Source organism: Ambystoma mexicanum, chromosome 2q (assembly GCF_040938575.1).
Source record: "Ambystoma mexicanum isolate Mex_15411 chromosome 2q, UKY_AmexF1_1, whole genome shotgun sequence".
Classification (NCBI taxonomy): domain Eukaryota; kingdom Metazoa; phylum Chordata; class Amphibia; order Caudata; family Ambystomatidae; genus Ambystoma; species Ambystoma mexicanum.
The window spans coordinates 49567368-49594655 of NC_090924.1; positions in this window are offsets into that span (position 1 = coordinate 49567368).

Sequence of the window (27288 nt, forward strand, 5' to 3'; positions counted from 1 at the left end):
AGCACACCGCAATATATAGAAGTCCTTCATTTCATTGCTGCAATTTGCTTGAATTTTTGGGGCTTTTCTCGAGTTACAATCTTCAAAAAGGGGCTATTCTGAAGTGCTGCCATGAGCATTTACAAAACATACAATACGCTAGCATCACCACAGGCCCCTCATTCAAAGTGAGAAAAGTAACTCTGCCTTTACATTCAATAAACATAAACATTGACTGCGTATTCGTATATACACTTCAATGACACTGTTGCATGTGTGTGTGTGTGTGTTTGCGTGTGTGTTGATGTTATTATAAATACGCAACTAAGACAAAACAAAAAAAAACAATCACGCAACCAAAAAAACAATTCCTGTAACAGCGCCTCGATGCCCGCGGGCTGTGTGAGCGCTTTAAAAAATGCAAATAAAAATTTAAAAAAAATGTCATGCGCGCTCTCAAATGTCAATGGGCATAGTAAGATCGTTGTTTTGTTTCTCCCTTGTTCCCCTCCACTGCCTCGTCGTGCTCTGAAACATTTGTGTACTAGTGTGATACAAATAAATAATATATATATATATATATATCAATTCAAGAGATATGGAATCACAACATAATGCTTCTTTGCTTACATCTCATGACTGGCCGTGTATCCACCAGCTTTCTCACTATCCCTACATATGCACTCATTTCTGCATGCTCGCACATCCCACACTTTTGAGCTGGGACTTTTAGTTGCGCTCCAGTTATTTGCTGTGTGCTCATTTTTGGTAGTATCTGCCTTGATTTCCGTATTTGTAATTGCATGATTAGTAATCTGCTGTCACTGAACTTAGCCCCAAGGTTCTGCATTTTACTTTTTTTATGCTGTCCTTACGATGTATTTTTGAATGAACTATAGAAATACCTCGAGGCATAAAAACTCATTCAAATACATGGGAAATACTTTGTTTTTAAAAGCATGCTACGTGGCACATTGTAAAACATTTCTTAATATAGGCTTCAGTATAGGCAATATTTTTAATATAATCACCAGCAACAATGGAACGCAGCATAGCTACAGTGATGTTGTCCATTTATTGTTTCCACTAATTTGTTTTCACTGCTACTTAGATTGCAGCTCTTCCCTCACTAGCGCTCTAACGCAGAGACGTCTTTACGGGAGGGCACGTGCCCCGGCCCCCATCCTGGGATCCTTGGAGGGGGCCCCCACGTGTCATTAATATGTTGGTTGGACTTGCTGGGCTGGGCACGTGAAATGATGTGCTGCTGAGAGAGGGCTCCACTCTGGTGACTTTCTTAAAGTTCAACAACATTATTGAGCAAGTATAGTCTCTGGTGATTCTGCTGCTCCGTGCTCTGCCAGTGCCCTCCCCCACCCCAGCATTTCAATTACAGATTTTACAGGGCTTTCATGGCCACGTGATCACTCTGGTGCCAGTGTGTCTGGCTGAGACACATTTGTTGACGAGAAAAAAACAATTGTGATTGATGAGCCTTGTGTTGTCCTGGCTCTGCCTCAACCAATGAGGAATCAAAAGTCTGTTGCCATGCATGCAGCAGCTTCTGTAAGCCAATGGCATTTCGTTGCATTCTAACTTGTGGGCGTGTCTTATGAAGTGCAACAGTCCAGCTCAGCACGAGGCCCCACGTGCTGCTCTTCCTTCTCGAGGAGGCCTCCAGGGGTTTCGATCGTCGCTGCCTGACCTAACCGGCTACACTGGCCCCCACCCACCCTCCTACCCCCCTGTCTCCCTGAGGAGAAGTCCTCAACCCGGAGGCTCGGAACTCCGCTGCCCGGTAAGTAGCAATGTGTGTTTATGAAGTTGTAAATGATGTTAACTCTTAATTTTGAGCGCGCCCCATAGAAGGGCCAGGGCACAGACAGCACAGTCAGTGTACTGTACACGCTGCACTTGGTGCCTGGCCCGGGGCAGACTATGCATGTAGGCAGGCCCGTTTATTGGCCCGGGCGTAATTGTTTGTACAGTGGCCTGCAACACCACAGAGGGTGTCAAACCATCAGTGGGAAGTGAGCAGGAACATAGTTCTCTTTTTCACAGTTTCACAACTCATCTTTTGGTAGTTAAAGCAGACCATTACTGGTAATTTAACTTTCTAGGCTGTTTTCGCCTGGGCTCCTGCTAAGCAGTAACGTGTGAGTCTTTGTTAGTTGTTGCTTTGGAGCGCATGTCGGGGTTCTGCAGTTTGAACTGGTTAATGTTTAAAGAGGCACGATTTGGGAAGTATGCAAGTACAAACGTAGAAGCACGCATGTATCCCATCATGCATCTGTTTCGTTCTTCTTAAAAGATCTGGCCAAAGCGCCCATTTCTTTGATCTATGTTGGTTTTAAACTGGGGCCCCTTTCTATTGTTTGCCTTGTCAAAGAAGTGTCCCCTTAGTGCTCAGATAAACACAACTACTCCCGGATCACTTTCAAGTCATTATCCCCATCCAAGGGGTGCATTTCCAAATGTTCTGCTACTTTCCAAACTCAGGAATTGGCGGTCGTATCAATTGTTTTCTAAACAAATTGTTAGAATGGTGAACGTGGTTACAAATGTATAATTTCACCAGAAGATTGCCAATGAAAGGGAAATGCATATCTTCAATTACAACACTCTTTCTACAACGTCTACACTTTGCAGGAATCCTCCCTCCCCCCAAAGCCCTCAAGCAGCCGCATCTGAGCTGGAATCTGTTAAATGAAAACTAGCCCAGGAGGCCTACCTTCTTGGGCCTGGCAAGCACTCTTGGTCGGCCCACCATTGACTGGCCATGGCCATTAGAAAGAAGAAGAAAGAGTGGGTGGACGACGGTGGTGGGATAGGGATAAAAAAGAATGGAGCGAGCCAGGCAGCGACAAATAAAGGAAGCGAGTTGCCTGGGTGGGAAGTGGTGCTATAGATAAGGGGAACGGAAAGGGCACAGGGGACCACAGTAATAAGTGACAGGAGATTATGACAGAATAGAGGGGATGAGAGAGATTGGTAAGGAAGAGGAACGCGAGTGGGGGTAAGAGACTGGAAACCGTAGAGCGATCTAGGGGGGACTTGCGGTCAACAGGTGTTTGAAGTTCTGCATATTATATATAGTGTGCTCACGAATCATGATGGCTGCCTCGTGAAATGCCTGTGTTTTGCCTGGAACACTGTAGTGTACCCTGCGGTGGTCAGACCCTTCCACCTGTCCCACATGCTCCTCTGTATCCTGAAGTGCGTTTCCCCTTACTCGTGCCAGTCAGGCATTGTTCTTTGTTCCAGTTTCAGTTGGTTCTCTGCATTCTGCACGTGTGGGCCACTCTTGTCTGCCCTTTATTTTCTCAGCAGGCAGCCCAGCCCGCTAGTTAAAGTTGTGTGTTTTCCTCCAGTTACGGTAGTTTGTGTGTGCTATGCAGGCTGTGTTCCAAGTCCCTGTGCAACAGGCCGTTCGATTAGTAGAGGCTTGTATTACCCCAAACAATGGTTTCTGGGCGCTATGTATTTTCGGACCACCCACGCGTGTTTCCTTGTATCACCGCAAAACAATGAGATTGGGTTCACCCCTTTATACACTTATTTTTTGTGCGATTTCAGTTCCCATGCCACCGATTTTATTTGGTTTTCTTCTTCGAGGACCGTACTAATGTAATGTGAGAAGAGTATTTCCCCCTTTTGCCTTGGTTGCTAGGCACTTTCATGTCCATGCTAATATTGCGTCTGCGTATTTCCTCACCAAAACCTGCCCTACCTTGAGCGGGGCTTTCCACTGTGGCAAACGTGCCCTGGTTTCTAGGTGGTCTTTATACACGCCCAACACATTTGCGTTTATTTCCACCGCTGTCCCTGCTTTAGTCCGAGATGGGGTGTCCATTGTTGCAATGACATTAAGGTGCTATGCGTAGACCAAGGGCCTGGCTACTTGTCTGACATCTCTTGCTTCGGCCGTGCCAAAGGCGATGTCTGTGGTCCAATAACTCTGCATTTCATATATTTTGCAATTGCAGGACTGCCCATCCTCGCCCCTCAATGTTGCACACATGTTATATATGTACATGACAGATGGGGAAGGTGAAAGGGGTGACCTATCTAAGATGGTGTGGGCTTGAGTGGGAGATATATCTGAGGGCGGTGGAGGTGAAAGAGACACCATCTCTGATATAGCAAGTGAAATGGGTGACATCTCGCCAGCAACTGAAAGGGCTGACGGCAGCAGGCGAAAGCCACCATCTCCGAGATGGCGGGCAAGTGTAAGGGTGGCATCTCCCGAGCAGCTGAAAGCGGTGACCTCTGAGGTGGGGCAGTTGAAATTGGTGACTTTAATTAACCGTGTCTCTCTTCACTTTGGGGCTGGGGGCTGTGTGGCTCTTCTTGACTATGTATTAAATATTCTGAAACGCACGTTGTAATTTTGACCTCCATTTTATATACAGGGTGCACGTTTCCCAGAACGATTTCAAAACAGGCTGATGGTTACTCGTTTAGGGTTGGAGGGCAGAAACGGTCTATGATTTGCACTGTTGCTGTCGTTTATTTGTCTCTCTTTGATTCCTCAGCGCTGCAGTTTCATGGTTGTCAGCTGCTTCCCTACCCCACTCAAGCCCACCTCTGGGCTACAGCCAACCCTGCCAGGGCTGCCTCGCCCCCCCCTCCACACTGCTGGTGTAAAGTGAGTGTGAATTTGCAGGATTCCCGCCCAGTGACCAGGCCACCAGGCCTATCTCCGGCCCATCCATGGGGTGATTTCTTCTCTCAGGAGGAGCCTCCCCACTTCCTCACACTAATCCCTTCAGGGGCTGCCCTGAATATCACACCAGGGTAGCGTCCAATCAGAGGGGCTGGCACCTGTGCTGGCCATAGGTGCCCAGGTACAAATCCAGCCATAGACCTCTGCGGCCCAGTGCTGCCCAGGTGAGGTGGACAGGGCGAGTCATTACCAGACAGGCATGAACAGAGTTTGCATTTTTTTCTAAGCACTGTTCATACCCAGTGCCAATGCTCTTCTACAAGTACTTATTTTTTACCTGCATAAGTTAGTGTCATGGTGTGGGCTAATTCGAATTGTTGCCTTATATTCTATGCACTATGTTTGTGCGCTGGCTGCTCTGTGTGGTGTGTGCTTGTTTCTCCTCCAGTCTTTTGCATTTATACGAGCTGTGTATTTCAGTAGCTCACTTCGGTTTGCAGCCCATGACACATCTACCATTTACCTCTGAAGCGCGCACTAGTGCAAGGGGACTCGTTTATACTATTTCACTCCATGTTCCGGCGCTGTACTTGCTATTTCTTGAGGGCTCTGTTTATGTGCATGTCATCCCCAAGGTGCTGATTTGTGGGCGTGTCATACTTTATTCTGTTTCTAGGGACTGCATTCGTAGCCTCAAAAGCGTTTTCAATGGCAATCTCATTAAAAAAACTCTTTGCAAATGTTCCCTCTGTATTTTTGGCAGTCCCGGGTTTGACTAAGTGTCTGGTTGCTAAACTAAGAGGAGTATCTGTTGAATTGGACTCGATAGATATAATCCCTTCATTTATCACAACGGGAGTGGCCATGGGTTTCAGCGGGGGTGACAAGTGTTTGGAGGGGGGTTGGAATAGGACATGGGTTTCGGAGGGGGGCCTCAAGGCTGTCTGTGCCCAGGCCCCTAAACTGTTGAGATGGCCCTGCCTGCCACTGACATTCCTTTCGTCAATGTGAGGTAGGTTTGTTAATGATTTGCCGATTAGAATTTTAAAAAAAAATGTTTATTTTAAATCAAGGCAGATTGACATCAAAAACAGTAGCAGAGACGTGTCCGTTCTGTGTCCCCACTGTCTAGGTGTCCCCTCCGGGGTCCTCCTGGTCTCTCAGGGTCCATCGGGCATTGATGGGTTTGTAGGTTAGAGCTGGAAAACGCTGATAATTTTCTAGTACCGGGCCCCAAATGTTCTGGAATCGTGGAGGGTCCCGGCCTGTGCTGCTGTCACCTTTTCTGCTATCGGTATGTCCCATAGTTTTGTCCACCATTGAGCCACACAAGGGCCATCCGGGAACTTCCAACAGCGGGCCAGCACCGATTTCCCAGCTAGAAGGCATTTGGTCAACCGTTTCGCCCTATTCCCGGAGCGTGGGTAAATCGCAGGGCCCGGGACCCCCAACAGGACGGGCCCTGGCTCCAGTGGGACTGTTACCCCGGTGATTTATGCAATAGTACCCAGGCATAGTTTCCAGAATTGCTGGATTTTTGGGCATGTCCACCACAAGTGGAAGAAGGAGCCTGGGTGACCGCATCCTCTCCAGCAAGAGTGGTCCACCCTGGGGTTCATGTGATGAAGCCTAAGAGGGGGGTAGTACCATCCTAGAATAATTTTATATGCACATTCCTTATTGGTGACACGAGTGGATGAGGAGTGTGCCCGGGTCCAGATGTCCACCCATGTTTGGTCCTCTATCGGGTGCCCCAAATCGGCCTCCCACTGGGCCATGCAGCGGGTTCTCTCTGCCAGCAAATCGCCCAAAAAGCACCTATATATATATATAAGGTGGATATCTTGCCTCAAATCGGGGGGGTCTTGAGCATTAGTTCAAGAGGGGTGAGAACACGCGTTGCTTGCTTGCAGGGTTTGGGGATGCGAGCACCAGTGATGCAGTTGTATATAGGTAAATCTGTCTTTTTCCTGAAGCTGGAACTTTTCCTTGCGTTGTTCAAAAGTGCAGGGTGCATTTCCCTCGTACAGCTGCTCTAGGGTCTCAAGGCCACCGTTTTTCCATCATTGAAAGTTGCGGGGGTTTGACCCAGGTGAGAAAGCTGGGTTATGGAAAATCGGTGATTGTGGGTTCAGGCCCCTCGGGACGCCCTTCCGTTGTAGTGCCCAGTCCCAGGTATTCAGGGTGTGTTTGGTTGCCAGAAGGAGGCCGCCCCAATGTATTCTGAGGGGGGGGCGGGATGTGTGGCAGAAATCACAGGGGCAGCTGTGATTGTTCCAGTTCTACCCATCTGGGGCAGTTTGTGATTGTTTGCCATGCGTGGACATGTGCCAGTTGGGCTGCCACTCTGTAGGCCTGTAAGTCTGGGACTCCTAGCCCTCCCGTTTTGGAGACACCCAAAGTGTCTTGTAAGGGATTCTAGCCTTCTTACCTCTCCAGATGAACTTCAACATTTTCCTCTGTAGATCTCGGAGGGTTGATGCAGGGATTGCCAGTGGGAGGGAGGAGCAAGCATAAAGAAACCTCAGAAGAAAGTTCATTTTGCAAGCTGTTATGCGTCCCATTAATGAGATCTCCTGGGTCGTCCAGCGTTTCAGGTCTCCTTCTAGTTCTTTAAACAGACTGGGAAAGTTAGTCTGGTATGTCTCTTTTGGGTCCGCTGGAATGACCCGTAGATAGGGGATGGCCCTTTTTTCCCACTTGATTGAGCTCATCTTGATCAGCATTTCCCATTCCTCCGGGGCGAGGCCAATGCCCAAAGCCGTTGACTTAGCGAAGTTGACTGAAAAGCCGGACACCTCACCGTAGCTGGTTATCTCCGCTTAGGCGTGCTTCAAAGCGGAGCGGGCTTCTGAGATCATAAGCAGGACGTCATCGGCGTATAAAGCGATTTTATGTTGCGATGGGCCGAACTGCGGGCCTTTAATCTGGGTGTTTTGTCTTATTTTCTGGGCGAAGGGCTCCACAGTGAGTGCAAAAAGCAGGGGTGATAACCCTGTCTAGTTCCACAGTACAGCGGGATTGGGGCCGAGATGGATCCGTTAGTCCTCAGAAATGTTTTTGGTTCTTTGTAATTGGCCAGAACCATCGTTTGGAATGCTGTACCGAAGCCAAAGTCCCCAAAGTGCGTTTAATGAACGGCCAGTCCACCCTGTCAAATGCCTTGGTAGCATCCAAGGCCATCAGTACTAGTTTTTGGGAGTTTCGGGCGGCAAGGTCCACCAAGTTTAAGGTCCTCCGGATATTGTCCCCTGCTGACCGGTTTAGGATGAAGCCTGCCTGATCCGGCTGGATTATCTCCGGCAGGATGTGGCCCAGGCGATTTGCAAGAATTTTGGAATACAGGTTCGCATCTATGTTAAGTAGTGCTTTATCGGTCTGTAGGAGGCCAGGTCTCTTGGGTCTGTCCCTGGCTTTGGCAGGAGAATGGTGGTTTATTCCTGCATCGAGAGTGGTCACCGATCCTGTTTCCCTGAAGGAGTGAAGAGTGTTACCAAGTGGGGAATCAGCTGGGGTCTGAATAGTTTGTAGTACCTCGTCGAGAATCCGAGTTTTGAGAGACTTTATGGCTTTTTTGACCTCTTCCTCTGTGATTGGTGCCTCCAGGGATTCCCTTGCTGAGTTGGAAAGTTGGGGCAACGCCGCACTTTGCAGGTATTCCTCTTGTTTAAGCTGGTCTTGCGGAGTAGCTGTCATGACCTGGGTTCGGTGGGCTACCGCCAGTTGCTTTTTTTTAGGTTCTGAGTATTGGACGACTCCCTGAGAGTCGCGCAGGCCGGAGATAGTGTTAGTTCATTTTATTTTGGCCAGTTTGGCTACCAGGATTTTGTTTGCCTTGTTGTTCTTTGTGTAATGAGATTGTTTGACCATGGCCTTTAGGTGCGCTGTCTCTTCCTCATAGTGGGCTTCTAGTTTTTTCCTGGCCGTGCATAAGGCACGCTGCGTTTTGGGGGACCAACCTTTTTTCTTATGGGTTTCCTCCTCCACTTTAAGTTATTCTTCCAAGGCCGTCCGGGTCTGCCGGCTGTTCTGGTGATAGGCCACCCGCTGTGCGATAAGGATGCCTCTGAGTACTGCCTTCATGGCATCCCATTTATTCGCCGGGGAGGTGTCGGAGGCTGGATTTTCTTCAAGGAAGTTCTTGATTGCGGTTGCGATTCTGTCTCTTGTTGACATGTCATTGAGGATTGGGTCATATAGCAACCATTTGCATGGGGAATTAGATTTGGGGTTTTGGGCATGGATCTCCATGATCACTGGGGCATGGTCGGATAGGATTCTTGAGCCGATGGACACTTCCTCAACGAAAGCGAGAGTTTGTGGGGACGCCAGGAGGAGTTCAATCCTTGAGAAGGTGCGGTGGACATAAGAGTAAAAGGAGTAGTCTATTTCAGTGGGGTGAAGGATCCGCCAGGAGTCCACCACCTCCAGGGATCTGAATAAGTGTAGGAGGCTCAGCGCCTGGGCGAAGTCGTTCGGGGTCGGGGGTGTGATTTATCTCTTGTCGGGTCTGGTACTCCGTTGAAGTCCCCTCCTATTATTGTCTGGCCTTCTGTGAAGCGTGAGAGAGAGGAGCTTAGTGAGTTGTAGAAGTTCGATTGGCCAGAGTTGGGGGCATACACAGAGATGTTGTATAGGTCTCCAAGCAGGAGGCATTTGACTGCTATGAAATGGCCTTGTGGGCATGATTTTGTGTCTAGAATTTGGGGATGTAGGTCTTTCCTGAAGAGGATTGCAGTGCCTCCCTTTTTTGTTTCTCCTGAGGCAAAGAATCAGAGTGGATACTGCCAGGAACGGAGCCGCCCGACATCCGCCCATAACAGGTGAGTCTCTTGGAGCATAGCCACTGTGGCCTCCTCATCCTGGAGTTTCTGCAGGATAGTTTTCCGTTTGGCGGGAGAGTTCAGCCCATTGACGTTGAGGGAGAGGAGTTTTAGGTTTTGGTGGTCCAGGGCCAAGTCTTCCTCCGCCATCCAGTTTTGGGGGGGGTCGATGGTGAGCGGGTCAACTGCCATCCCTGGTGAGAGCTAAGAGAGGGTCATCCTGCAATTGGGACGGGAGGCCATAACTTTAGCTTGCGGGTGGGCCGACATTGTGTGTGCGGACGCACCCTTGGCCAACAGGGCCAACAAATAACTCGGTAGTGTGAGTTTCCAAGGACTCAGGGTTGGGACGTTCCTTGGAGTGGGCATGAGCCGTGGATATAGCCCGCCGCCATAGTTAGCAGTGCAAGTTCCTTACACTAGAAGTGATGGTTCCCATGGGGCAGGGCTAGACGGTCGGTGAGTATGTTTGATGGGAGCCTGCAGGGTGCGTGCCAGCCCTTGATTATCTCTTCCTGTTGTTCCGATTTGCTGATTTTTAAGCACATATGAATCATGTCACCTTTCTGTGAGTTATCCCCTGCCACGACCACATCAAATCCAAAACATGTTGCAAGGCGGTTTTTAATCATGTACTACTTGTTCTGCAAAACATTTCAGGAGGGGAGATGGGGGTAACCCTTCAAATGTTGGGAGCAGGGCTAACCTCAGAGACTGTGGGTGGAGGGGCAAACCTACTTGTGCAGGGGCATCTAACTTCTTGAAACATTCTAATGAGGCTATTCTGGTGAAGCTTTAATGTTAAAAGCAGTTAACTCTCAGTCATGACTGAATCTGGGTGGCTGCAGGAGTTAGCTGTGTTCTGACTTGCAGTCCCTACACCTACCCCTCTAATCACTCTCCTGACATGCAATCTTGACTGGGAGCCATGCATGCATGAGTTCAGAGGCATGCAACAGAGCGAGGGTTAGATAAACCTGCAAGGGTGGGTGACCAAAGCATGTGGCAGTGTGCAGGGGCTTCTTGAAATCACATGGCAGTTCTGGGGGGGTCATTCAGAGGCTTCACCCAATCCTCTAAACCACTTACCTTTGTCTTGTCTCTCTTCCCGCAGACTACAAGGATTCCCCCTATCGAAGTCCAAAGCTGGATGAGTGGAAGACCCTGGGCAGGAGCCACTTCCAGCACCTACATGGCCTTGAGAAGACTCCCTGGACCAGGAGTCCAAGTATAGCCAGGTAAGAGAGCACCCGAAAGACCAGTGTGTTGACTGCAGTGTGCCATGGAGAGTGGGGTGGAAGGTGGCAGCAGAGACCTGCTGTGGGTGGGGGCTATGCACCAGGTAGGCTGGTGCATGCATTGGGGTGATTGGGAGTGGGACGAACTGTGCTTTTGGATGTCATTCCCTGATCCACCTTCTCTCAGGTGTGTCCTTGAGCAAGTGACATTTGTTAGGGAATTTTCAGGACGTGTAGCCTTCACAGGTGACCCTGGTGTAGGGGGCATGTGTGAGGTAATGCTAGTATTTGATCCCACTCTGAGGACTTCAACCTCAACAGTTACGAGGCTTTGAATGGTGGCACCCACCCATGTTTTCATTTGGGGGAGCAGGCACCCCCAAAGGTATGTTTGGGATTTTTATTTTAACAGAGTCACGTGGCACCCTAAGTGGAGTGTTTAACTTCCAAGAACTGGGTCTTGTCAGGATCGGTTTGGATTGCAGCATTGAGGGTTTGTTTTCTCATGTTTTAGGCAGAGCTGAGTGCAACCAGTGCATGAATGTAGTGCTGTGGAAATTCTTTGTGGAGGTTGTAAGAAGGACTTGACCTTTAACCTTGCAGGTTTCAAACCTGAGATCGAGTGTTCGATTCCTCATGTTTTCAAAGTTGACTGTTACAACTGTATTTATGGGTGCAGCATTTGGTTGCTTGTGGCGCAGTGTGCAGTCGACTCATGTTTGGGAATACCATCCCTTTTAGGAAGGCAGACTAAAAACGTAAAGCAAAGGATTGCCTTTGCTGAGCCTCTCCCAATATTGGACGTTGTCAACCACTCAATCTTTATGTGATTACATGATTGGGGTTCACAGATTGTCCTCACCGAGTTTGCCTCCTTCCCGTTGGGCAGTCATAAACTCTTCCAGATAAGGAACATCTGTACACTGCACCAGCCAGTTGTGTCGTGGAGACAATATTTGAGCACACTCACAGGACTACAACCTCAGCAGTAACAGGGCTTAGAATTGTGGCACCCACCCATGCTTTCATTTGGCGGGGTGGGTTATGTACTTAGAGGGATGGTCTAGTAAAAATGTTTATTTAAAAAATAGATAGGCAACATAAAAAAAAATACCAGCATTCTCTTTTTTAAAACTTCCTATGTAAAATTTTGAGCTATTCAAGCACAAAATTCACAAAAGCAAGCACATGGGCGCATCCATTTTGTGAAATGGAGGCCCTCCTGTGCTGGCTTTTGCTTTTGCGGCACTAATGAAGGAAAAGCCAGCCAGCTGTAGTAAACAAAAGCTACCGCTGGGTGGCTTTCCCTTCATTAGTGCTGTAGGCGGAGGACGGGGACCGGAGACCAGAGCAGGAAAGCTGCAGCTGAATCTCGGTAAGTGCTATTTATTTATTTTTTTAAAAATAAGCACTAGCTGCGTTTTTTTTCTAAGTTTTCCGGGCTGGAGGAGCCCGGACAACTTAGAAATAAAACCGCAGCTTTAAAAATGTTGTATTTATGTTTGCAGTCGCTTTTGAAGCGACCGCAAACATAAATACAACGTTATTGTGTTGGAAAACGCAGCGGTTTTTCTTTCCAAGTTTCTCAGGCTCCTCCGGCTCGGAGGAGCCTGAGAAACTCGGAAAGGAAAACCACAGCGTTTTCCAACACAACCGCGTGTGTTTCTGCCTGCTGTGGCTATCACTTTGGGTCTCCGGTGCTCCCAGGGGAGCACCGGAGACCCAAAGTGAAAGCCACAGCAGGCAGAAACACAACGCGGTTATGTTTACATGCTACGTAGTGTTTCTACCTACAGCTGATTTCCCATTTGGGGCTCTCGGGCTCCCCGTGGGGAGCCCGAGAGACCCAAATGGGAAATGCTAAATGCTGCGTTGTGTCTGCCTAAATCTGCTTTCCCATTTGGGGCTCTCGGGCTCCCCGGGAGCCCGAGAGCCCCAAATGGGAAAGCAGATTCAGGCAGAAACAACGCGGTTGTTTTCCGCAATGCCGCATTGTTTCTGCCTGAATCTGCTTTCCCATTTGGAGCCCGAGAGCCCCAAATGGGAAAGCAGATTCAGGCAGAAACAACGCGGTTGTTTTCCACAATGTCGCGTTGTTTCTGCCTGAATCTGCTTTCCCATTTGGAGCCCGAGAGCCCCAAATGGAAAACTGAGAAAAAAAAACGCAGCTAGTGCTTATTTAAAAAAAAAAAAAATAGCACTTACCGAGATTCAGCTGCAGCTTTCCTGCTCTGGTCTCCGGTCCCCGTCCTCCGCCTACAGCACTAATGAAGGGAAGGCTGGCTTTTCCTTCATTAGTGCCGCAAAAGCAAAATCCAGCACAGGAGGGCCTCCATTTCACAAAATGGATGCACCCATGTGCTTGCTTTTGCGAATTTTGAGCTTGAATAGCTCAAAATTTTACATAGGAAGTTTTAAAAAAGAGAATGCTAGTATTTTTTTTTTATGTTGCCTATCTATTTTTTAAATAAACATTTTTACTAGACCATCCCTTTAAAGGTTAGCAGCATCAAGGACATTGCATGGGTAAACACTGATTGTGCTCATGCAAATTAGGCTATCATGCGCTTACTGTAACGGTGGTGATGAAGGAAGCACTTTACTTTTTTATGGCTGGCTAGCAGCTTGCAACCTGAATGCTGGCATCCTGTTACTAAATTAAGCGGGTGGACCAGAGGATCCTCTGGGAATACCCATGCTTTATTTGATCAATACATGGCATGCTACGGCTCATGGGATATTTCTATGTTTGTTGCATTTATGTTGCGATTCTAAGAAGGGGGAATGTGCCTAGGTCTTAAAAATACTGTAAGATGGTCCTGGTTTATTACCAGTGCCAAGGCTGCTCCTCTCACCCCATTCACACCAATTCTCATTACTGGATTGGTCTTAAAGTGTCAGCCTATTAGACTGCGAATATCTTACAGGATAGAGTTGTTTTGATGTCTGAGGGCAATCGGTGTATATACACTTTGCACACTTTCACGCCTTGAAACACTTGTGTTATAGGCGTGTTATAAATGCCATATCATATCATACAATAACACATATGGTGCTACTTTCAGGCTACCAGCCCCAGAAAATGTATGTTGTTTTTTTCACTTGATCATGAAAGCTATAGGTACCGAAGGGAACCTTCCGCACGCCCCATGTCCACTGTCTTCCATCAAGTTTATATTTGACACTTTGCAGCATGCTTGTGCCTGAACCAACTGGACTTCTCCAAGCTAGATCTGCCAAGGTGAATTGGGTACTGTAAGGCAATAAATAGTTAAATGAAAAGTGGCCTGTTGCTTTGTGTAATGTAAGGCAATTGAGATTTAGAGATGGGTCATTTGGTTGGGGAGAAGTGAGGGTTTGTGAATAGTGAGGACTCCTGCTGGTGTTTTTGTAATTGGTTGAATTGTTAGCCTGCTGAGACATGGCAACTGGACAACTGAAATCAGCTGTAGTTGGTGGGGGGGAGGGATTGTGCCTCTTTAGTATGACTGACTTCTTTTCTCTCTGTATGTTTTTGGAACTAAACTACCAATAACAGTGGCTGCAGATGTCTACTCACACTACCAGATCGATCTGCAGGCAAGTGTTGCAAATCATTGAAATCATCTTCCAGGTAAGTCGGTGACTAGCTGGGTATACCTACGCTGTGGGCACCATGTGGTGACTTTTGAAGCAGCATGGTATACTTAATAGGAATCCGAGTTTATTATCAGCATTCTTCTTGCTCTATGAATATAAATACTTTTCTGAGGTTTATCTACTCCATGTAAAATGATAATTTAGAAGAGGGCTCTCCACTATATTAGGCCTATCTAGTTTACATCTATCCATTCCGCTCATCGGAGCACCTGATGTGGCAATGGGTTCCCCCAGACCCTCCTTATGCTCTCCTGGGCAGCTGGTTGATGGCAAAATCTCTGCATCCATCTTTTTTTTGCAAGTGGAGCCGCGTATCATCTTCTCTAGACCCCAACACAGTAGACCAAGGATCGCCACTAGATTAGGCCCATGCAGTTTGCGTTTATCCAACCTGCCCATCAGAGCACCTGGCAGGCAGTGAGTTTTCCCGTCTTGCGCTCCCCTGGGCAGCTGGTTGAGGGCAAAATCTCTGCATCCGTCTTTTTTTTGTAGGTGGACCCGTGCATCGTCCTCTCTACACCCAACACAGTAGAACAGGGATCGCCACTAGACTAGGCCCATGCAGTTTGCGTTTATCCAACCCGCCCATCAGAGCACCTGACAGGCAGTGAGTTTTCCTGCCTTGAGCTCCCCTGGGCAGCTGGTTGACAGCAAAATCTCTGCATCTGTCTTTTTCTTACAGGTGGACCTGGGCATCGTCTTCTCTACACCCAACACAGTAGAACAGGGATTGCCACTAGATTAGGCCCATGCAGTTTGTGTCTATCCAACCTGCCCATGGGATCGCCTGACGAGCACTGAGTTCTCCCGCCTTCAGCTCCCCTGGGCAGCTGGCTGACAGCAAGATCTCTGCAGTCATCTTTTTTTTGCAGGTGGACCCGGGCATCGTCTTCTCTACACCCAACACGGTAGTCCAGGAATAGCCACTAGATTAGGCCCATGCAGTTTGTGTCTATCCAACCTGCCCATCGGAGCGCCTGACGGGCAGAGAGTTCTCCCACCTTGCGTTCCACTGGGCTGTTGGTTGACAGCACCATCTCTGCATTCGTCTTTTTTTTTGCAGGTGGACCCGGGCATCGTCTTCTCTACACCCAACACAGTAGACCGGAGATTGCCACTAGATTAGGCCCATGCAGTTTGTGTCTATCCAACCTACCCATTGGAGCACCTGATGGGCAGTGAGTACTCCTGCTATGCGCTCCCCTGGGCAGCTGGTTGACAGCAAAATATTTGCAGCTGTTTTTCCCCTGCAGGTGGAACCGGGCATCCTCTCATCTACATCCAGCACCACAGACCAGGGCTCATCAGTAGATTAGGCCTCATAAGTATTTTAATGAATGCATTTCTAAATATGTCAGTAAACTACTGGTTGCTCGCAGTAATCTTAGTTTGATTTTCAGCATCTATGTTTCAATTTGTAATTTCTTAAAATAGTTTGGTGTTGGGGTTTGAGGGAGTTTGGAGGGCATGGGTGAGGTGGGATGGCATGGGTGTGGGGAGTGACTAGGTGATTGTGTTTTGGTAAATCTTTAATGGGAAGGAGGTTTTATTTTTATTAACCCTTCCTGAGTCTTTCTAGGACCCAAGATACTATCCCTGTGTGCATACCTTTTATTCTTCTTGACATTTTCTGTGTGAAAAATGTGCTTAATGATCTTCCCAACATGTTCGGTTTTAGTGCTGGACAAAGACAGATGCCATAAGATGCTTTTCCTGTTGAAGTTAGAGAAGCGTAAATTACCTCCATAGGGGGTTTTGCCCGCATCAGTGATCCCAGCTGTGTCTATGGTTGGCCAGGCTATCTTACAATGATTGCTTGTGGTGCTTATGACCGAAATGGAATGCATTTAAAAGTATGAAATGTGTTTAAAATTAGAAGGTAACTAAGCCGCCAGAAGGGGGCTGCAACATGTGGCTCTCGGGATCTTACTTATTTTACTACAACACCCATTGTGAAGTTAAATTATAATTTTACCACACACTTGTTACGCTCACCTGGTATCCACAGGGACGCGACCCTACCCTGGTTGGATGATTTGCACTCTCGAACCCTCTCCCGGTCCCTTGGTAAGGCCTCTGGTTAAAGATGGGTCTGCAATATAGGAGAGCTGGATTCAATACCAGATTGCCTTTATGTTTTTCCTCCCCCTTGGGCCTTCTCCTCACCTTAATATTGTAAGAGGTGGATTCTCCGTCCTGCTCCTCGTGGCAGGGGCGCGTAGATGTGGGGGGCAAGCAGCGACCAAGTTACTTCATAATGTCTTGCTTCTTTCCTTTTAGGTATGGAAAGGTATTTTGGTGTTGTCATGCAGTTTGAAGATGAGCATGGTAGGCGAAAGCGCGGTGTGCACGATGTTGTCCGGTGAGTAATGCGCGGTGCTGTTTCGCCTTTTATATTGCTAACCTGTGTCTTTTCTCTCCTTGCAGGTTGCGATGTTCCTCGTCGAGCGCCGTAATTTTCCGGCAATTATACTGATCAGGAGATGACTACCCTGGTAAGAATTGTGTGGCTTTCTTCATTTGGGAGGAAACGTGAGTAAACGCTTACTAATGCTGTCTTTCTTTCTCCCCTTTCCCGGTTATGGTATTCCAGGATTCATGCGGTACTGGATGATGGAGTTTGTACCTTCAGGTGAGTGGAACTGAAGTAAGCGATGGATTGAAGACAGGCTACTCTTCCAGGTAAGTTTTGTAGTGTTCTTTCTCTCTCTGCAGGTCCTTGGTTTCAGGTAAGCTAGCATCAAAGAACTGGACACGGTGAGCGTTACGCTGCCCACAGCAGAATAACGCAAAGCATGTTCTGCTGTTTGGGTGTGGTTTAGTCTCAGGTAAAGTAGTCCAGGTAAAATAGTGCCAGGTCTGCCACACCCAAAGTAGTCCAGGTAAAGTAGTCCCAGGCCTGCCACACCCAAAAGACTAGACCGCATAGCTCAGATCCTTGTAACTGAGCTATGTGTGTGCCTCCATGTTGGCTGACCCCCCCCCCAAGTTAAATAGTCCCAAGTAAATAGTCCCATTCTAATGTTGGTCTTCATGATGGTTATGAGTCTGGCGCCGACTGACTCCAAGAGAGTCTTGGATGAGGTTTTAAGGCCTTTGACCTGGCCCTAACTGGAAGGCTGACTTGCCAGTGAGGGCCAGGGGCAAGGGTCATGACAGCGCACTTTACAGTAATAGATTGTAGGGACTGTTCATGAAAAAGGCTCCAAATTATTTTTCTGACAAGACAGTCACACAACCCATTCAGCTCTTTTTTCTCTCTTCTCTAAGAAAGTACCGATGTTCTTTAATAAAATAACCAAATCCACCCACAGTCCCCAAATTTGACCACATTATAAAAAATATCAAGTTTTCTAAGAAAGGCTCCTCAAAGGGGTTCAAGTGTATTACAAAAGTTAAGATATGGGGGCCAGGCAGCAGGTGGTGCTACGGTGCCCAGACATGTCCACTGTGAGTGACCTTTGCTAATAAAGTTCAACCTTGCAGCAGTGAAAGGGGAAAAAAAGGTACATTTAGCCTCTGACTGACTGGAATTTCTCTTTGAGGGCTTTGTGTGTGAAGGAGAGTGGTTGTATTTTGTTTGAATGGGAAATATCCCATTTATTCCAACAAAAAAAATAGTTACTGGCACCTCCGGTTTCCGGATTGGACACCTGAGACACTACTGGCAATAACACACGATCTGGCAAGCTGGATCAGGGGGGTAATGCCACCTGGGCCCGTCTCTGAAGCCCTCGCCTAAATCATGGGCTCAGGGCCATCACCACACAAATCTGGCCTGCCGAATCAGGTGTTATTGCCATATTACAGTCACATGTCTGTAATATATGACTGGTCTGTTTTTTTTTTACAAAATAAAAAAAGCACTTTCAGTTAGTGATTTTTAGGCCAACGGTCAAATGGCAAAACATCTCAAAATAGCTGTACCTTTAATAGGAAAGTATGTACCATGACTTTAAGATGACATCACACTTGTCTGTACTGGTTCCATGGTTTCAAAACAATTGCCACAAACCCATTAAGAATGATTGTTCTAAGGTCAAAGGTCAACAATAATTGCCACTTGACTTAGAGATCCAAATCCTGGGCAAGTGCCTACCAATACATTACTCAAGGCTTCACATTTTCATAAATCTGCTCACGAGTTGTGAAAATATAACCAAAAATCATATTTAGAATATTCTGAGATCAAAGGTCAAATTAAATGGCCACTCTGACTAGCTACATTTATGAGATAGTACATACCATAACCTTTGCAGTGATACCGCACACATTTAAATCAAATAAATGGTTGCTGAGAAAATACAAAAACAGTTTGCAAATGCTAATTTTAATGTTAAAGTTTACATTTCTTATCACTCCATGCCCAACTTGACACATAGAAGACAAAGTTCATGACATGACCATTCTAACAACACCCCGTGTGTAAACGTTCTACATGGTACCATGACAAATATGTTTAGTTGAATTATTTAGAGGTCAAAGGTCAAATCCCAAAGCATCTCAAACTATCTGTACCTTTTATACGAAAGAATGTACCATGGGATTGAAATACACCACATTTGTTTATATCGAACCCAGTTCCAAAGCAGTAGCAAAACATGCATTGAGAATAATTGTTCTAAGGGTCAAAGGTCAACAATCATTTCCACTTGACTCATATCCAATGGATGTGATAGTGCATACCCAATACATTAGTGGTGGCATCTCCCTTTTTTAAAACTGTTCAAGAATTGTCATAATATAACAAATAAATCAAATTTAGAATCCTTTTTCTGAGGTCAAAGTTCAAACGAAAATGCCACTTTGACTATCTGCCCCATTGATGAGTAGTACATACCATGTCCATTACAGTGATACCCCACACATCTAAATTAAATGAATGGTTGCTGAGAAATTACAAGAACACTTTGGAAGTGCTCATTCTAAGGTCAAAGGTCATACCCCATACACCCTACTTAATGCCTCCAAGTCAAAGTACCCAACATGACTGTTCCAATAACACCATTTGTATAAATGACCTAAAAGGTAGCAGAGCAACAACAAAAAACACTTTCGGGTGGGAGATTCTAAGTTCAAAGGTCAAATAACAAAACCTGAAGCCTTATCTGATCCATAAATTAACAAGCACAAATCGGGACTTTCGAAGAGACCCCATTTGTCAAAATCGGTCCCACGGTTAACGAAAAAAGCACTTTGCACTTGATTATTGTGAGGTCAAAGGTCAAATGTCATAACCTCTCAACATATTAGACAATGGATTATGGAGAACATGTCATTAACTTTCAAAAGACACCGCAATTAAGAGAAACAGATCTAGGGTTACAAAGATATGATGACAAAAACATTTAATGTAGTGCATTTTAAGGTCAAAGGTCGGATACGAAGACTCTTGGACCCATTGGCTCACATAGAGATACCACGTTTGAAAATTGTCTGACGACTAAGCATACATACCAGAACAAACTATTTACTAGACGTTATTGAGTTCCAGTTCTGCAATAGAGATTCTTGCAGGGAAAACAGCAATGAAAATAAACAATGTCGGCCATTTTGAAAAGTATGTGAGACTACCCAGAACCTCTGAGAATATTTATTTTCCTTTGCATCATATTGCTATTAAGTAAAACCAGATTTCCCTAATGATGCTTCTAAGTTATTGGTCTTTTCCTTTTACTTGTTTCATTATATTTGTGGTTTGGAAAAAAAGTTCACATTTGACACACTTATGCTTAGCCCCAAAAAATTAATTAATAAAATAAAACATGAAACTTCAGTTTTTTGTCTGAGCAGCAAACATAATATACTTGAAATTTGCCCATCTACTTACTGCAAAAAATTGTTTTCTGAAAGTGCTACCTTTGGCGTCAGTGATATATACTCTTTACTGTGATATGTGTCCACCAAATTGAATTATGACATGTGACCTCAGGGTGTGACACAAACGTGTGCTTTTTGGCTCATTCTATAGAGAAAAATATACTGAAACACAAAATGTATGGTTACTCTATAGTATTATCGATTTCTAGTGAGCTATAGCAATTTGAAATGAAACCGCGCCCGTAACAGGTGAGTCTCTTGGAGCATAGCCACTGTGGCCTCCTCATCCTGGAGTTTCTGCAGGATAGTTTTCCGTTTGGCGGGAGAGTTCAGCCCATTGACGTTGAGGGAGAGGAGTTTTAGGTTTTGGTGGTCCAGGGCCAAGTCTTCCTCCGCCATCCAGTTTTGGGGGGGGTCGATGGTGAGCGGGTCAACTGCCATCCCTGGTGAGAGCTAAGAGAGGGTCATCCTGCACTTGGGACGGGAGGCCATAACTTTAGCTTGCGGGTGGGCCGACATTGTGTGTGCGGACGCACCCTTGGCCAACAGGGCCAACAAATAACTCGGTAGTGTGAGTTTCCAAGGACTCAGGGTTGGGACGTTCCTTGGAGTGGGCATGAGCCGTGGATATAGCCCGCCGCCATAGTTAGCAGTGCAAGTTCCTTACACTTGAAGTGATGGTTCCCATGGGGCAGGGCTAGACGGTCGGTGAGTATGTTTGATGGGAGCCTGCATAGTGCGTGCCAGCCCTTGATTATCTCTTCCTGTTGTTCCGATTTGCTGATTTTTAAGCACATATGAATCATGTCACCTTTCTGTGAGTTATCCCCTGCCACGACCACATCAAATCCAAAACATGTTGCAAGGCGGTTTTTAATCATGTACTACTTGTTCTGCAAAACATTTCAGGAGGGGAGATGGGGGTAACCCTTCAAATGTTGGGAGCAGGGCTAACCTCAGAGACTGTGGGTGGAGGGGCAAACCTACTTGTGCAGGGGCATCTAACTTCTTGAAACATTCTAATGAGGCTATTCTGGTGAAGCTTTAATGTTAAAAGCAGTTAACTCTCAGTCATGACTGAATCTGGGTGGCTGCAGGAGTTAGCTGTGTTCTGACTTGCAGTCCCTACACCTACCCCTCTAATCACTCTCCTGACATGCAATCTTGACTGGGAGCCATGCATGCATGAGTTCAGAGGCATGCAACAGAGTGAGGGTTAGATAAACCTGCAAGGGTGGGTGACCAAAGCATGTGGCAGTGTGCAGGGGCTTCTTGAAATCACATGGCAGTTCTGGGGGGGTCATTCAGAGGCTTCACCCAATCCTCTAAACCACTTACCTTTGTCTTGTCTCTCTTACCGCAGACTACAAGGATTCCCCCTATCGAAGTCCAAAGCTGGATGAGTGGAAGACCCTGGGCAGGAGCCACTTCCAGCACCTACATGGCCTTGAGAAGACTCCCTGGACCAGGAGTCCAAGTATAGCCAGGTAAGAGAGCACCCGAAAGACCAGTGTGTTGACTGCAGTGTGCCATGGAGAGTGGGGTGGAAGGTGGCAGCAGAGACCTGCTGTGGGTGGGGGCTATGCACCAGGTAGGCTGGTGCATGCATTGGGGTGATTGGGAGTGGGACGAACTGTGCTTTTGGATGTCATTCCCTGATCCACCTTCTCTCGGGTGTGTCCTTGAGCAAGTGACATTTGTTAGGGAATTTTCAGGACGTGTAGCCTTCACAGGTGACCCTGGTGTAGGGGGCATGTGTGAGGTAATGCTAGTATTTGATCCCACTCTGAGGACTTCAACCTCAACAGTTACGAGGCTTTGAATGGTGGCACCCACCCATGTTTTCATTTGGGGGAGCAGGCAGTGTTTAACTTCCAAGAACTGGGTCTTGTCAGGGTCGGTTTGGATTGCAGCATTGAGGGTTTGTTTTCTCATGTTTTAGGCAGAGCTGAGTGCAACCAGTGCATGAATGTAGTGCTGTGGAAATTCTTTGTGGAGGTTGTAAGAAGGACTTGACCTTTAACCTTGCAGGTTTCAAACCTGAGATCGAGTGTTCGATTCCTCATGTTTTCAAAGTTGACTGTTACAACTGTATTTATGGGTGCAGCATTTGGTTGCTTGTGGCGCAGTGTGCAGTCGACTCATGTTTGGGCATACCATCCCTTTTAGGAAGGCAGACTAAAAACGTAAAGCAAAGGATTGCCTTTGCTGAGCCTCTCCCAATATTGGACGTTGTCAACCACTCAATCTTTATGTGATTACATGATTGGGGTTCACAGATTGTCCTCACCGAGTTTGCCTCCTTCCCGTTGGCAGTCATAAACTCTTCCAGATAAGGAACATCTGTACACTGCACCAGCCAGTTGTGTCGTGGAGACAATATTTGAGCACACTCACAGGACTACAACCTCAGCAGTAACAGGGCTTAGAATTGTGGCACCCACCCATGCTTTCATTTGGCGGGGTGGGTTATGTACTTAGAGGGATGGTCTAGTAAAAATGTTTATTTAAAAAATAGATAGGCAACATAAAAAAAAATACCAGCATTCTCTTTTTTAAAACTTCCTATGTAAAATTTTGAGCTATTCAAGCACAAAATTCACAAAAGCAAGCACATGGGCGCATCCATTTTGTGAAATGGAGGCCCTCCTGTGCTGGCTTTTGCTTTTGCGGCACTAATGAAGGAAAAGCCAGCCAGCTGTAGTAAACAAAAGCTACCGCTGGGTGGCTTTCCCTTCATTAGTGCTGTAGGCGGAGGACGGGGACCGGAGACCAGAGCAGGAAAGCTGCAGCTGAATCTCGGTAAGTGCTATTTATTTTTTTTTAAAAAAATAAGCACTAGCTGCGTTTTTTTTCTAAGTTTTCCGGGCTGGAGGAGCCCGGACAACTTAGAAATAAAACCGCAGCTTTAAAAATGTTGTATTTATGTTTGCAGTCGCTTTTGAAGCGACCGCAAACATAAATACAACGTTATTGTGTTGGAAAACGCAGCGGTTTTTCTTTCCAAGTTTCTCAGGCTCCTCCGGCTCGGAGGAGCCTGAGAAACTCGGAAAGGAAAACCACAGCGTTTTCCAACACAACCGCGTGTGTTTCTGCCTGCTGTGGCTATCACTTTGGGTCTCCGGTGCTCCAAGGGGAGCACCGGAGACCCAAAGTGAAAGCCACAGCAGGCAGAAACACAACACGGTTATGTTTACATGCTACGTAGTGTTTCTACCTACAGCTGATTTCCCATTTGGGGCTCTCGGGCTCCCCGTGGGGAGCCCGAGAGACCCAAATGGGAAATGCTAAATGCTGCGTTGTGTCTGCCTAAATCTGCTTTCCCATTTGGGGCTCTCGGGCTCCCCGTGGGGAGCCCGAGAGCCCCAAATGGGAAAGCAGATTCAGGCAGAAACAACGCGTTGTTTTCCGCAATGCCGCGTTGTTTCTGCCTGAATCTGCTTTCCCATTTGGAGCCCGAGAGCCCCAAATGGGAAAGCAGATTCAGGCAGAAACAACGCGGTTGTTTTCCGCAATGTCGCGTTGTTTCTGCCTGAATCTGCTTTCCCATTTGGAGCCCGAGAGCCCCAAATGGAAAACTGAGAAAAAAAATGCAGCTAGTGCTTATTTAAAAAAAATAAATAAATAGCACTTACCGAGATTCAGCTGCAGCTTTCCTGCTCTGGTCTCCGGTCCCCGTCCTCCGCCTACAGCACTAATGAAGGGAAGGCTGGCTTTTCCTTCATTAGTGCCGCAAAAGCAAAAGCCAGCACAGGAGGGCCTCCATTTCACAAAATGGATGCACCCATGTGCTTGCTTTTGCGAATTTTGAGCTTGAATAGCTCAAAATTTTACATAGGAAGTTTTAAAAAAGAGAATGCTAGTATTTTTTTTTTATGTTGCCTATCTATTTTTTAAATAAACATTTTTACTAGACCATCCCTTTAAAGGTTAGCAGCATCAAGGACATTGCATGGGTAAACACTGATTGTGCTCATGCAAATTAGGCTATCATGCGCTTACTGTAACGGTGGTGATGAAGGAAGCACTTTACTTTTTTATGGCTGGCTAGCAGCTTGCAACCTGAATGCTGGCATCCTGTTACTAAATTAAGCGGGTGGACCAGAGGATCTTCTGGGAATACCCATGCTTTATGTGATCAATACATGGCATGCTACGGCTCATGGGATATTTCTATGTTTGTTGCATTTATGTTGCGATTCTAAGAAGGGGGAATGTGCCTAGGTCTTAAAAATACTGTAAGATGGTCCTGGTTTATTACCAGTGCCAAGGCTGCTCCTCTCACCCCATTCACACCAATTCTCATTACTGGATTGGTCTTAAAGTGTCAGCCTATTAGACTGCGAATATCTTACAGGATAGAGTTGTTTTGATGTCTAAGGGCAATCGGTGTATATACACTTTGCACACTTTCACGCCTTGAAACACTTGTGTTATAGGCGTGTTATAAATGCCATATCATATCATACAATAACACATATGGTGCTACTTTCAGGCTACCAGCCCCAGAAAATGTATGTTGTTTTTTTCACTTGATCATGAAAGCTATAGGTACCGAAGGGAACCTTCCGCACGCCCCATGTCCACTGTCTTCCATCAAGTTTATATTTGACACTTTGCAGCATGCTTGTGCCTGAACCAACTGGACCTCTCCAAGCTAGATCTGCCAAGGTGAATTGGGTACTGTAAGGCAATAAATAGTTAAATGAAAAGTGGCCTGTTGCTTTGTGTAATGTAAGGCAATTGAGATTTAGAGATGGGTCATTTGGTTGGGGAGAAGTGAGGGTTTGTGAATAGTGAGGACTCCTGCTGGTGTTTTTGTAATTGGTTGAATTGTTAGCCTGCTGAGACATGGCAACTGGACAACTGAAATCAGCTGTAGTTGGTGGGGGGGAGGGATTGTGCCTCTTTAGTATGACTGACTTCTTTTCTCTCTGTATGTTTTTGGAACTAAACTACCAATAACAGTGGCTGCAGATGTCTACTCACACTACCAGATCGATCTGCAGGCAAGTGTTGCAAATCATTGAAATCATCTTCCAGGTAAGTCGGTGACTAGCTGGGTATACCTACGCTGTGGGCACCATGTGGTGACTTTTGAAGCAGCATGGTATACTTAATAGGAATCCGAGTTTATTATCAGCATTCTTCTTGCTCTATGAATATAAATACTTTTCTGAGGTTTATCTACTCCATGTAAAATGATAATTTAGAAGAGGGCTCTCCACTATATTAGGCCTATCTAGTTTACATCTATCCATTCCGCTCATCGGAGCACCTGATGTGGCAATGGGTTCCCCCAGACCCTCCTTATGCTCTCCTGGGCAGCTGGTTGATGGCAAAATCTCTGCATCCATCTTTTTTTTGCAAGTGGACCCGCGTATCGTCTTCTCTAGACCCCAACACAGTAGACCAAGGATCGCCACTAGATTAGGCCCATGCAGTTTGCGTTTATCCAACCTGCCCATCAGAGCACCTGACAGGCAGTGAGTTTTCCCGTCTTGCGCTCCCCTGGGCAGCTGGTTGAGGGCAAAATCTCTGCATCCGTCTTTTTTTTGTAGGTGGACCCGTGCATCGTCCTCTCTACACCCAACACAGTAGAACAGGGATCGCCACTAGACTAGGCCCATGCAGTTTGCGTTTATCCAACCCGCCCATCAGAGCACCTGACAGGCAGTGAGTTTTCCTGCCTTGAGCTCCCCTGGGCAGCTGGTTGACAGCAAAATCTCTGCATCTGTCTTTTTCTTACAGGTGGACCTGGGCATCGTCTTCTCTACACCCAACACAGTAGAACAGGGATTGCCACTAGATTAGGCCCATGCAGTTTGTGTCTATCCAACCTGCCCATGGGATCGCCTGACGAGCACTGAGTTCTCCCGCCTTGTGCTCCACTGGGCAGCTGGTTTACAGCAAAATCTCTGCATCCGTCTTTTTCTTACAGGTGGACCTGGGCATCGTCTTCTCTACACCCAACACAGTAGAACAGGGATTGCCACTAGATTAGGCCCATGCAGTTTGTGTCTATCCAACCTGCCCATGGGATCGCCTGACGAGCACTGAGTTCTCCCGCCTTCAGCTCCCCTGGGCAGCTGGCTGACAGCAAGATCTCTGCAGTCATCTTTTTTTTGCAGGTGGACCCGGGCATCGTCTTCTCTACACCCAACACGGTAGACCAGGAATAGCCACTAGATTAGGCCCATGCAGTTTGTGTCTATCCAACCTGCCCATCGGAGCGCCTGACGGGCAGAGAGTTCTCCCACCTTGCGTTCCACTGGGCTGTTGGTTGACAGCACCATCTCTGCATTCGTCTTTCTTTTTGCAGGTGGACCCGGGCATCGTCTTCTCTACACCCAACACAGTAGACCGGAGATTGCCACTAGATTAGGCCCATGCAGTTTGTGTCTATCCAACCTACCCATTGGAGCACCTGATGGGCAGTGAGTACTCCTGCTATGCGCTCCCCTGGGCAGCTGGTTGACAGCAAAATATTTGCAGCTGTTTTTCCCCTGCAGGTGGAACCGGGCATCCTCTCATCTACATCCAGCACCACAGACCAGGGCTCATCAGTAGATTAGGCCTCATAAGTATTTTAATGAATGCATTTCTAAATATGTCAGTAAACTACTGGTTGCTCGCAGTAATCTTAGTTTGATTTTCAGCATCTATGTTTCAATTTGTAATTTCTTAAAATAGTTTGGTGTTGGGGTTTGAGGGAGTTTGGAGGGCATGGGTGAGGTGGGATGGCATGGGTGTGGGGAGTGACTAGGTGATTGTGTTTTGGTAAATCTTTAATGGGAAGGAGGTTTTATTTTTATTAACCCTTCCTGAGTCTTTCTAGGACCCAAGATACTATCCCTGTGTGCATACCTTTTTATTCTTCTTGACATTTTCTGTGTGAAAAATGTGCTTAATGATCTTCCCAACATGTTCGGTTTTAGTGCTGGACAAAGACAGATGCCATAAGATGCTTTTCCTGTTGAAGTTAGAGAAGCGTAAATTACCTCCATAGGGGGTTTTGCCCGCATCAGGGATCCCAGCTGTGTCTATGGTTGGCCAGGCTATCTTACAATGATTGCTTGTGGTGCTTATGACCGAAATGGAATGCATTTAAAAGTATGAAATG